This window comes from Amblyomma americanum, chromosome 1 (assembly GCF_052857255.1).
Source record: "Amblyomma americanum isolate KBUSLIRL-KWMA chromosome 1, ASM5285725v1, whole genome shotgun sequence".
In the NCBI taxonomy this organism is placed as follows: Eukaryota; Metazoa; Arthropoda; class Arachnida; order Ixodida; family Ixodidae; genus Amblyomma; species Amblyomma americanum.
In genome coordinates this window covers 364,921,612-364,932,432 of record NC_135497.1, presented here as the reverse complement: position 1 = coordinate 364,932,432, position 10,821 = coordinate 364,921,612, and the positions used below count along the sequence as shown (strand labels likewise).

The 10,821-nt window shown below is 43.4% G+C and overlaps 1 protein-coding gene across 3 annotated transcripts in view; it reads right to left on the bottom strand.

Moving 5' to 3' along the window:
• Positions 1 to 477: 477 nt before the first annotated feature.
• LOC144115631 (uncharacterized) overlaps positions 478 to 10,821 on the bottom strand; it is a 28,932-nt gene continuing 18,588 nt past the window's right edge. For 2 of the 3 annotated variants that reach the window (XM_077650057.1, XM_077650059.1), the window contains one exon: positions 6,479 to 6,672. The gene's annotated coding sequence lies outside the window, so the exon portion shown is untranslated. Of the gene's footprint in view, positions 586 to 6,478; positions 6,673 to 10,821 lie in introns of those variants that run through there. The other variant, XM_077650058.1, reaches the window with a different exon arrangement.

Below are 10,821 nucleotides of genomic sequence, written 5' to 3'. Positions count from 1 at the left end.
GAAGACTATAGTTACATCTTTTCAGAAAGACTTGTTTTAGTCCACGACAAACAGTATAAATGTTACACTCTCTCTAGTGTAAAGTTACGTCTTGAAAGGCAGTGTAACTTTACGCAGCCCAAGATTATAGCTACACCTTTTCAGGAAGACTATATGTTAGTCCAGAAGGGTTAACTCCTACTCCCACTGCAGCGTAAATTTATGCCATTAATACCAGTGCAACGTTAGGCTGTCTAGGAGTATGGATACATTTTTGAGAACGAGTATGTTTTATTTCAGACAGAAAAACTTACTTCCACAGCAACATAAAGCTACGCTGCTATGGGTTAATATTTCTCTCCAAAATGCAATGGCTGGCCTTATAATCATGCAGAGTAGTGGTGCAATGTGTACACAAGAAGCAGGCATGTATAATGTGTAGTAGTTGCGTGTTTTGGTTTAGTCATAGTGCAATAACAGAACAAGATGTTTCACAACTGAAAAGAACTCATACCCCACATGGCCTTTACTTTAAGTAAGGTTACAGCCAAACTGCTCACAAGTCCATCCATTTCTTATCCTGGAGGACCAGACAGCAGGAGAGACCTGGGCAGCAGATAATAATACACACGTACTTAATACATTTAGACAACACATAAAGAGGCATAGAAGGACGAGAGATTTTGCAATACAATAACTTAAATGAACTGAAGTTTTTCAATTGCAAAATTCTTGAAAAAAATTGTGTTCGAGTGTTTACATGAAAGCAAGAAAGAAATAATCCGGCGCAAAAAAATTTAGTTCTCGCATTTCCTTGTTTCCAGAAAAAGTAAGGCAGATAGGTCCATGTGCCACAACATTATGCCAAATTAAGGTTCCATCACAAAATGGCATCAACCGCTATAAGTAGGTGAAAACCATTTCATGCTCTGAGGCTACTAGATGTGTGCACCAAAAACTTAACTAGGGCTATATAATGTAGCAATGCAACTGCCTCGAGAAGAGCATTTTTCGATGCCTCTATATACCATAACTTCCTTGCAATAGCTACGTAGATATTAATTTAATCATTTTATATGACAGCTAAATGGGGGCTTACTGCGTTGCAAATATAATATGGTGCGTGAGCATGCGTGCCATGAAAACACAAAAGTGACATGAGTTCCATCAGAGCACGCTACAGTCAGAAACAACTCAAGAACAAAGCTGCAGATACCTCTCAAAAAAGGCCCTTCTACCAATGGCACCGACCCCTTCTTGTGATGTCACGGTTAGTCTGATTTAAGCCCTGGTTTATCCCTCATCTGCCGCCCCATGCCGATGTCACACTAGCAGGTATAAGGAGATTAACCAGATCACTGTGGGAATCGATTGAAGCCATTCAATGGAGCGCATTTTTTAACGGGCATTTGCCGCCTCGTTATCGGGTTATATCAAACTAGAGGCTGCAAAAAAACTCAGGTAGTGACGAACCAGATCACGATAAATCAGCATCAAATGGCAATCAGCGGCCTTCTTTTGGTGTGCTTGCTACGCTAAAGAACATCTGCATATGGCTGGGCTGCCGTCAGCAGTGAAATGACTGCACAAGCCCGTCTTAGTTTCACCACGTAGCTAGTTTACTTTGATGTTGCAGTGCTATGTTACTTCAGTTTTGTACACCACTAAAAAAATCAGCATTATAATGAATTTTTTGTAGTGCACTTTCTTGCTCAGTTAGCCCACACTTGGAACTCCACTTCAACGACGGTTAAGGCCTTCAGTTGATAATGCCTGCACTGACCTACTGTCTAATGTTAGTACAAAGCACGTGGGCCTAAGCTATATGCAGCTGGTGGGAGCTTTAGCAAATGTGATAGGGTGGGTGCACTCAATGAGGGCAGGCTATACAAAGCTACTGCAATCACTTTTTATGTTTTGTAACATTGACTGCAATATTTACTATTCTCTCTGGCACTTTCAGTCAGTCGCACTGGTCACTGTCACAACCAATGTACTATGTGTCTCCATACAGTGATGACATTAGAGTAACAGTATGGAAGCTTTGGTTAACCAGAAATTCAGTTTCTTTGGGAAAAAAATTTGACTGGTATTACGACTGAGCAGAAATAAAATTCAAACAAAACTAACAACGTCAAGAGCGAGGAGCACTGTGGGAACAATGGTCACAATCAGGAAAGCTAAGTGTGAAAGAAGTCACAGTTCACCCAAAAACATCATCCCTCGACTCTATCAATGATGGGTCATTCCAAGCCAAACATCCCAGAGTTAATCTCAACCATATCGTTAGTCTCAACCATATCCGATTTCTTAAAAAAACTATTTAAAATTTTTGCAATGTGTAAAATATAAGCCAGATGCCAAAAAAATTTATTCATGCGGTGAGCGCAGTTTGAACAATAAGAAAACGTGTGAAACCGGCATCGCTCTATGAAAGACCGAAAATACCGATTTTTAGAAGATACACGACAAATGTTTTAATGAGCTTTGCAAAGATTCTGGCTTTTGATATGATTCAGATCTTGTATTTTTGAACGGTGTAATATTATTTTTTATTTAAATAAAATGTAAAAATTTCACTATGACACTTATAAAAAAATTTACTCCTTTTTAGAAATAAATAGCCATCTTGCTTCCCTACATGTTCATTACCCACAAAAAATGTTACAGCTCATGCAACTGAATGAGTCGAAGTGAAATAAAAATGCTGAATTTGCAGAAAAGTGTGTTTGAGACCATAAAAACTCGTTCATTTCACTCTGACGTGGTCCAAATAAAAATACTATCACTGATGGCAAGTTTAGTAGAACAATTTATTGCATTTCATTTGTGAAGTTTTAATCGAGGTGATTTTTGTTTAAAGCGCGAAAAAAATTTTTGAAGTAGAGCTCGTCCGCCGCGAGCTGCGTCGTCTCTTTACGCCTTTTCAACACAAAGCACAGCACAGCCCTCAGAACGTTGTCTACACGAACAGATAATCGTCGGAAAAGTTGTTCTTTGTGCTGCCGGGGTGGCACTTGCACCTGTGAGATTGTTATTCAGGCTGTTCATGCCACACTAAGTCACTGTTGTCAGAGACATGACAGACATAACAGGCAACGCTGCAGATTGGTGTGTTCGCAAAACCACTTTACTCCATCACATATCTGTTCTTCCAAAAGCCTCGCTTAGTGTTTGAATGAAAAGAAAGCGGTATAAAATGAACTGGTATCACTGAAAACCGCGCTAAAAGCAGTGAGGCGCTTAGTGTTCAGTACTTCTGGATATAGTTTTTACTGAGTGAGGACTACTTTTTAGGCACCGATGGTGTATATGCGATTCGTCCTATGAGATGCATATCGTATCAGCACATGTCATTTTTACTTCTCGAAGTCTCAATGAGCCGCAGGACAAAAATGTGGCAAGAGGTAAAACGAAGGGCTGGAGGCAGTAACTCATGGTAATTGAGATTTAGAGCACAGAATATGCATGAGGTCACTGTGCTTGTATGGTGAACAACATTTTGGGCACGGACTTGACATTTGAAAAAAGGCCTGCTATGCCAGAAAAAGAGTATACACAATTCAAGGAGGGGGCGACTGCATGCCGGTGCCGCGGTCACAGTGTTTGACCACTCGAGAGCAAGACAGCTCCACTCGATCGGACCGTGCCAGCGCCAGCGTGTCTCGCGTTACCAGAAGCCATGGTGAGGACTTCGTACCGTCACGTGCGCTCCGGGGCAAATGCTTTCCATGATCTTATTCGGACATTAAAAGGACTGGTGTTACGATAGTGACAGGTGGTCGTTCCTTCCTAGTGGCTCAAGCGAGACAGCACACAGAAAGCTATAGTTTTGCTGCTCTTGGCTGCCATATGCCATAGCGGGTTCGTTTGAACTTCAAAAGCGAAAACAAACTCGCATATCGCTTACCACCCGCCGAATGTCATGCGATACCTGCCTTTGCTCCAGTCCTAAACATGCACTACAGTGAGTGAGGGTAAACTGAAATGGTTATGAGGCCATAAATGTGTCATGACAGGTGCTGTGTTACTCGATGAAGCGTTATGAGATGACGCAACTTGCAGCACGGGAGCTCGAATTTAAAAATCTTTGTCTCGCTTTGAACAAAATCCACCTCAATTAAAACTTCAGAAACGAATGCCAATAAATTGTTCTACTAAACCCGCCATCGTCTGTATTTTGACTTCGACCACCTCAAGGTGAAATAAAAGTGTTTACTTATGTTCCGAAACACTTTCCTCCAACTTCAGTATTTTAATTCACTTCGGCGCATTCAGTTCGTCAGCTGTAACAACTTTTATTGGTAATAGAAATCTAGGTAGGCAAGAAAACCATTCTGAGAGGAAGTTGATATTTTTTAAATGTCAAATTAGTAAATTTTTAAATTTTATTTAAACTTAAAACTACTTACACCGTACAAAAATACAGGAGCTGAATCATATCGAAAACCAGAATATGTGCAAACGTCATTTGAAAATTTGTGCAGTGTTTTCTAAGAATCCGGATTTTTGATAATTATTAAGCAGTGCCTGGTTTCACGTCTTTCAAAATTGTTCATAGTTACATCACCTCACGAACTTTTTTGCCAAAATTATTTTAGCTTAGATAACGCACGCTGGGACCACCTTGAATGAATTTTCATCAACAAACTGGAGATGGTGGAGCGCAATATATGCGGCTTTTGGAGTGCAGTGACAGATTCAAAAATCTCACTTCTACCCAGTCATGCGGATTAGAATCTAATTAGTGTTCTTGGTACGCGCTCTGGATCTTTCTTGGCACATTAATGTTTGTATGGCAGCAAGAACCAATTTTGTGCTGAGGTAATTGAATTGTAATATTTCCTAATGAGCCGCCGCGGTGGCTGAGTGATTATGGCGCTCGGCTGCCGGCCCAAAAGACGCGGGTTCGATGCCGGCCGCGGCGGTCGAATTTCGATGGAGGCAAAATTCTAGAGGCCCGTGTACTGTGCGATGTCAGTGCACGTTAAAGAACCCCAGGTGGTCGAAATTTCCGGAGCCCTTCACTACGGCGTCTCTCATAGCCTGAGTTGCTTTGGGACGTTAAACCCCTATAAACTAAACTAAATATTTCCTAATGCTTGACTCAAACTCGTGATCGAAATACCCGATTCAAACTCCTGACATACGCACCCAAAGAATGGTTGCCATCGTTCTCAAGTAAATAAAAGTGTAGCAAAGCCACTGCTATTCCTGCCAAAAATTAACTGTAGACATGCGCCGTTGTAACCCGGCTGGCCACGGTAACAAATGTATTTTGTTGTTTGGTCGTCGCTAGTTTACAAAAGCTTCACTTTTGATGAGAGTGGTCTCGTTGTATTTAGAATTACATAGACTTGATACAGGTAATTTTTAGTCCATTGTAAGTGTCCCTAGAATCTATTGTAAGTGTCCCTAGAATGCTTAAGTGAACATTTTCACAATCACAAAGGCATAAAAAGTAGCAGAATCCAATACACATAAACTGTGAATGACAGAACTTTAACAGTTTTTAGTCTCCATGTGCAGAAGTTTAGTTCACACTGCTATGAGTTCATATCCTCCATCAGACCACAGTATTATGAGAGTACATTACACTACCGCAAAAATTACAGGGAATAAGTAACTGGTACTGCTACTGCGAACTTTCCATCAGCAGTTACAAGCTGGTAATGCAAGACCATGCTCTAATGCTTATTCTGCTGACATAGCGACAACAGTAACAATAGTTTTTCAGTCACTCTGATCAAAGGGAAGCAGGAATCCTGGGTTGTGTAGTCCAACGAGCAGTTAACAAAGGCATCTTCTACAATAAATCGGCAAGCAGAAGTTTTCACATACAAACATCCGAACATTGCTTATTTCAAAAGCGAAGTGTTGAATATGTTAATGACTACTTATATGATCAGAAATATATAAGAACCCCAGTAGCACAAATGGGGCTCTGAACTGCGGGCCCTTGTGGGCCCGGCACGGGCTGCCCATAGGGGCCCGACGTGGGATATGTGCGGGATTTGCAACTCGGCATCAGGGGGGACCCTCAAGGGCTGCCCAGTTGGCTTACTGCATAGCCCCACAAGGCTCCGCGCTGGATCCTCTTGGGCAGGCCCGTGCCGGGCCTCCGTGGGCTAGCCTGTGCCGGGCCTCTGTGGGCTGGCCCGTGCCGGGCCTCTGTGGGCTGGCCCGTGTCGGGCCTTTGTGGGCTGGCCCGTGTCGGGCCTTTGTGGGCTGGCCTGTGTCCGGCCTTTGTGGGCTGGCCCGTGTCGGGCCTCCGTGGGCTAGCCCGTACTGGGAACCCGTGGGCAAGCCCGTACTAGGCCCCTGTGGTTTAGCCGTTCTGGTCCCAGTGGGCTTCTTAGGTGGTAACTTGCGGGAAGTCAACAAAGGTAACCCATATAAAACCAATAGCTGTATGCCTTTGGGCCCACCAACCCAGAGAGGCTTTCTTCACTTCATCAGTATTTTTTGTGTACATGTTTCTACTGAAATTACAATGCAAGTAAGAATGCTTCTTATTTATTTATTTGTTTTTGCAAGACATTTTGGGCATTCTTGCATACAAAGCCCCAATTACTGGGGTGAAGGGTCCGCCCCCTTCATCCGAACTTTCCGACCACCATCCCAGTCTCTCGCCCCCAGCACGAACGCAGCCACTCTGTTGTTACCTTCCATGGTGGCTGTTGGGCATCTGCGCTGCATAGCAGATGTAAAAGTGAACAACTAAACACACACATCAAATTGATATTCCGTATGGTGGATAAAAATCACTTTCCAAAGTATTATAGTCACATCTTTCAGGAAATGCTTCACAGCCGTATGCAATGCTACAATGTGCAATGCTTGAAATATCAGCAAATTTCGTTTGCTGTTAATATCCGTAACCATATTAAACATAAATATCCGTAATAAGAATAACCGAAACGTGCATGAGCCATTAAAAGAATATAGACACCTAAATTTATTGCGTGCTTTCTTGTGTCAAATGATGCGTTAGATAATAAATACATGAATTAGCAGGTAGTATTTGCCTACAGCCCCGCTAAAAAATTTATAATCGAATTTCTTCTCTCATGCTGTTTTGGTTTCATCGACCGAACGCCGACTGTCGTCAAGTTGATGTTTTGGTCACATGATGCAACTAGAAGAACTAATACAATCACTGATATGTAGCTTTAAATGACTACGACATTTATTCCAGCCTCTTCCAAGACCTTGAATGACAAAAAATGACCTGTCGGCAATAATATAACAGATTTTTTATGCCTCATGTGAATTAAACACCAACTACATGTCACAGTCATCGTTCGACTGATGAAACCGAAACAGCGTCAAGAAGAAATGAAATTGCAGAAAAACTGCACATTGCGCTAGTTGGTGTTGATCCATACTGGTGGTTCAAAAGCGCAAACACATACGGACCATGTAAGAGACGAGACACACAAACCAGCGCTGAACTTACTACAGAATTTTTTATTAGGAAGAAGCACGTCATATATACACACACGAAAAAACAGCGCACATGCGCAGTGTCAACAACACTCCTAGTGCTAGTACAAGAAAAAACTGCTTTAAAAGCACGTGAATATCTGTAGAACCACTACCCACTAAGTAGCATATTGATTTCTCGAAGCGATAATGTAACAGATGGCATACTTACGCACCCATTACATTTCTGATAATATGAAACGCCTCAGCTCCTTCTCTAGTGCGCTGGTCAGAATGGGCGAACAACACATCAGTATCGTTAAAAAATGGCGTACATTTGCACGTGAAACAATGCTTAGCTAGGTTAGTTTCTTTCCTAAAGAATTAGGGTGCTCCATGAGCCGCACGTTAACGCAGCGGCCAATTCGACCTATGTAGGTAAGGCCACAGGACTGAGGGATTTGATACGCTACGCCAGTCTTCTCTTCTACGCCATATATTTTCATGATTTATGTTGCAAGCATTTCTCGTGTGCCCTTCATGCTTTCTTTGAACTGCCGCCCCCACTCTCTAGCTTGTTAGGTGCAGGGAACAGAACCTTTGCCCCATGCTTGCTTCCCACTGTTTTTAATCCGGTGCGATACCGTGTGGACATATGGCATAACCCACTACCTTTCTTCTCCCTTCTTCCGAACCCTTTTCCAGCCCCGAGGTACTTGCAGACGATTTCAGCTCATGGAGGACTGTCTGCACTTGAAACGAGAAATGAGTCCCAGAAACCAGCTTACCTACATCTGTCTATTTGGGCTAAGAGACTGGACATCATTTTGTGATAAGATTTCTTTACTGCCATGCCTAAGCACCCCGTAACGATGCCACTTTTTGCAAGCTTTGAATGAAAGGACCTGTAATTCAAAAGAAACTTTTCACTTCTAGGGGAATACTGCCAACAGACATGGTTGGGTTCAAAAGAGAATTTTAATTAAGGAACTGCACGACAATTTCTTGAAGGACTTCATGTGCGAACCTGAGCTCCGACCAATTACATGCAAAACTATGAACATTTGACACAAATTCGGGATTCACGGACCTAGCCAGCACCAGGTAATCATCCACATAACAGAAAATGCATATGCAATAACCGGCTAGATCAGTCTCAACTTTCATATCAACCCTGATTAGATAAATGTTACTGAGAATGGGAGCTACGTAGGCACCTATGCACACACCCGATTTTTGCATATAAAGACGACCATCCCACTCAGCAAACGTGTTACTCAGGTAATAAGATAACAGTTAAAAAAAGGATCCTGTTGTGATTCCACACTCATTTTGGAACACGCATTCATCGCTCTCATCCGTAATACAATGCTGAACATACTAGATTAGTTCAAAGTGTAGAAGAGAATAAAACAAATCAACCACATCTACGCTAAAACCATCACATAGTGCCCGCCTCTCATTTGGGAGGAAATCCGCTACTGCCTCGGAATTACAGTGGACGCCCAATAAACGAAACTCGGTTAAATGAAACTTACGGATAAACAAAATTAATCAGGGTTACTTGGTTGGTTTCGTATATCTGCCGCAGTAAAATTCTTCGGATAATTGGAACACCACTAACGTGTTACCCTCGGCTAAACGGCACAAAAGTTAAAAATTTGGAATCCTCCCGAGCGTATTTGTGCTCGCATATGTCAGCGGCAGTCTCGCAACCATTAACAAATTCTTCGCAGCCAATGCTATAGCCGGGACAAGCCAATCCAGTAAGTCGCTTGATAATTTTGTTTTTGTTGTCGTTCTGCGTTACTCCTACGTGCGATCGGTGTTGTCGGTGCGTCGACGTGATGGAAAGCGTTAAGAAGCGGCAGCACAAAGCGCTCTCGCTTGAAAAGAAGTTACAAATTGTGCAGGAGCTTGAGCGAAGTTCCCTTTCAAAAACAGAAGTCGCGAAGAAGTTCGACATCCCGAAGTCGACGCTTTCGCGGATCATGAAAAACAAAGACGTCATTCAAGGAGCTGTCAAGTCTAGGACATTCGCTTCCAACCGGATGCATATGAGGACGACACCATTTGAAGAACTTGAAAAGGTTCTTTTTCTGTGGTGTAAGCGGGCGCGGAGTGCCAGTTTTCCCATAAGTGGACCAATTTTGGAACAAAAGGAGCGGGAGATAGCCCTGCAAATGGGGGTTGAGAATTCCTGCGTCAGCGACGGATGGCTTAGCAGATTTAAAAAGCGCCATGGTCTAGTCTTCAAAACGATCTCAGGAGAAAGTAATGCAGTGAATAGAGAAGTCCGCGCTGACTGGCAACGCGGACGGCTGCAGGAGATTTTAAACAGCTATGAGCCACGAGACGTATTCAACGTCGACGAGATGGGCCGCTTCTACAAGGAGCTTCCATCGAACACTCTCGCCTACAGAGGCGAAGCCTGTACAGGTGGGAAGCGCAGCAAAGAGCGCATTACCGTGCTGGTGGGCGCTAATATGGCAGGCGATGAAAAGTTAAAGCTGCTGGTGGTAGGAAAATCGAGACACCCACGTTGCTTCAAGGGCATTTGAAATCTACCTGTGGCCTACACTGCAAATGGGAGAGCGTGGATGACAACAGCAATTTTCGAAAATTGGCTGCGGGAGGAGGACGCAAGGTTTACGAGACAGGGCAGGAAAGTTGTCTTCATCGTAGATAATTGCCCTGCCCATGGCCAGGTGGAAGGGCTGAAGTCCATCAGCCTTGAATTCTTCCCTGCCAATGCAACTGCTGTCATCCAACCAATGGACCAAGGAGTCATCTAAAAAGTCAAGGTCCACTACCGCCGCCAACTGCTTCACCGCATGCTGCTTTGTGGTGACAGTGGAAAGGATTATGTCATTGACTTGCTGTCTGCTATCCACATATTGGTCCGTGCCTGGGAACAAGTTCAGGCAACAACAGTGCAGAGGTGCTTCCACCATGCAGGCTTCGAAGCACACGATCCAATAGCCCATGAAGAGGCAGGTACTGCTGATGAAGAAGCAGACACTATATTTAATCAAATAGTGCCCTCTGCCCTTTTCTCATGACAAGACTATGAGGACATAGATGCAAATGTACTCACCTGTCGCGAGGAAAGCCTTGAAGAAATTATTGCAGAAGTGCAAGCCGAGGACCACTCTTCCTCCAGTGATGAGTGCGAGGACCCTGTGCCCAGTGCGGTGCCAGACAGCGCGGCTAGGAATGCAGTTGCACTTTTGCTACAGTACTTTGAACGTGAAGGGAGCGCAGAATTTTCGCAAAGCCTTTCAAATATGCACAGTTACTTTCAGTAAGGAATGTTGCTGGGCAAGTTGGTTAAGCATCTTTGAAACTTGGAAAGAATCCACCTTAGCGCAAGTAAAACCACACACACAAAGGAAAGACAAGGAGACAACGGACAGG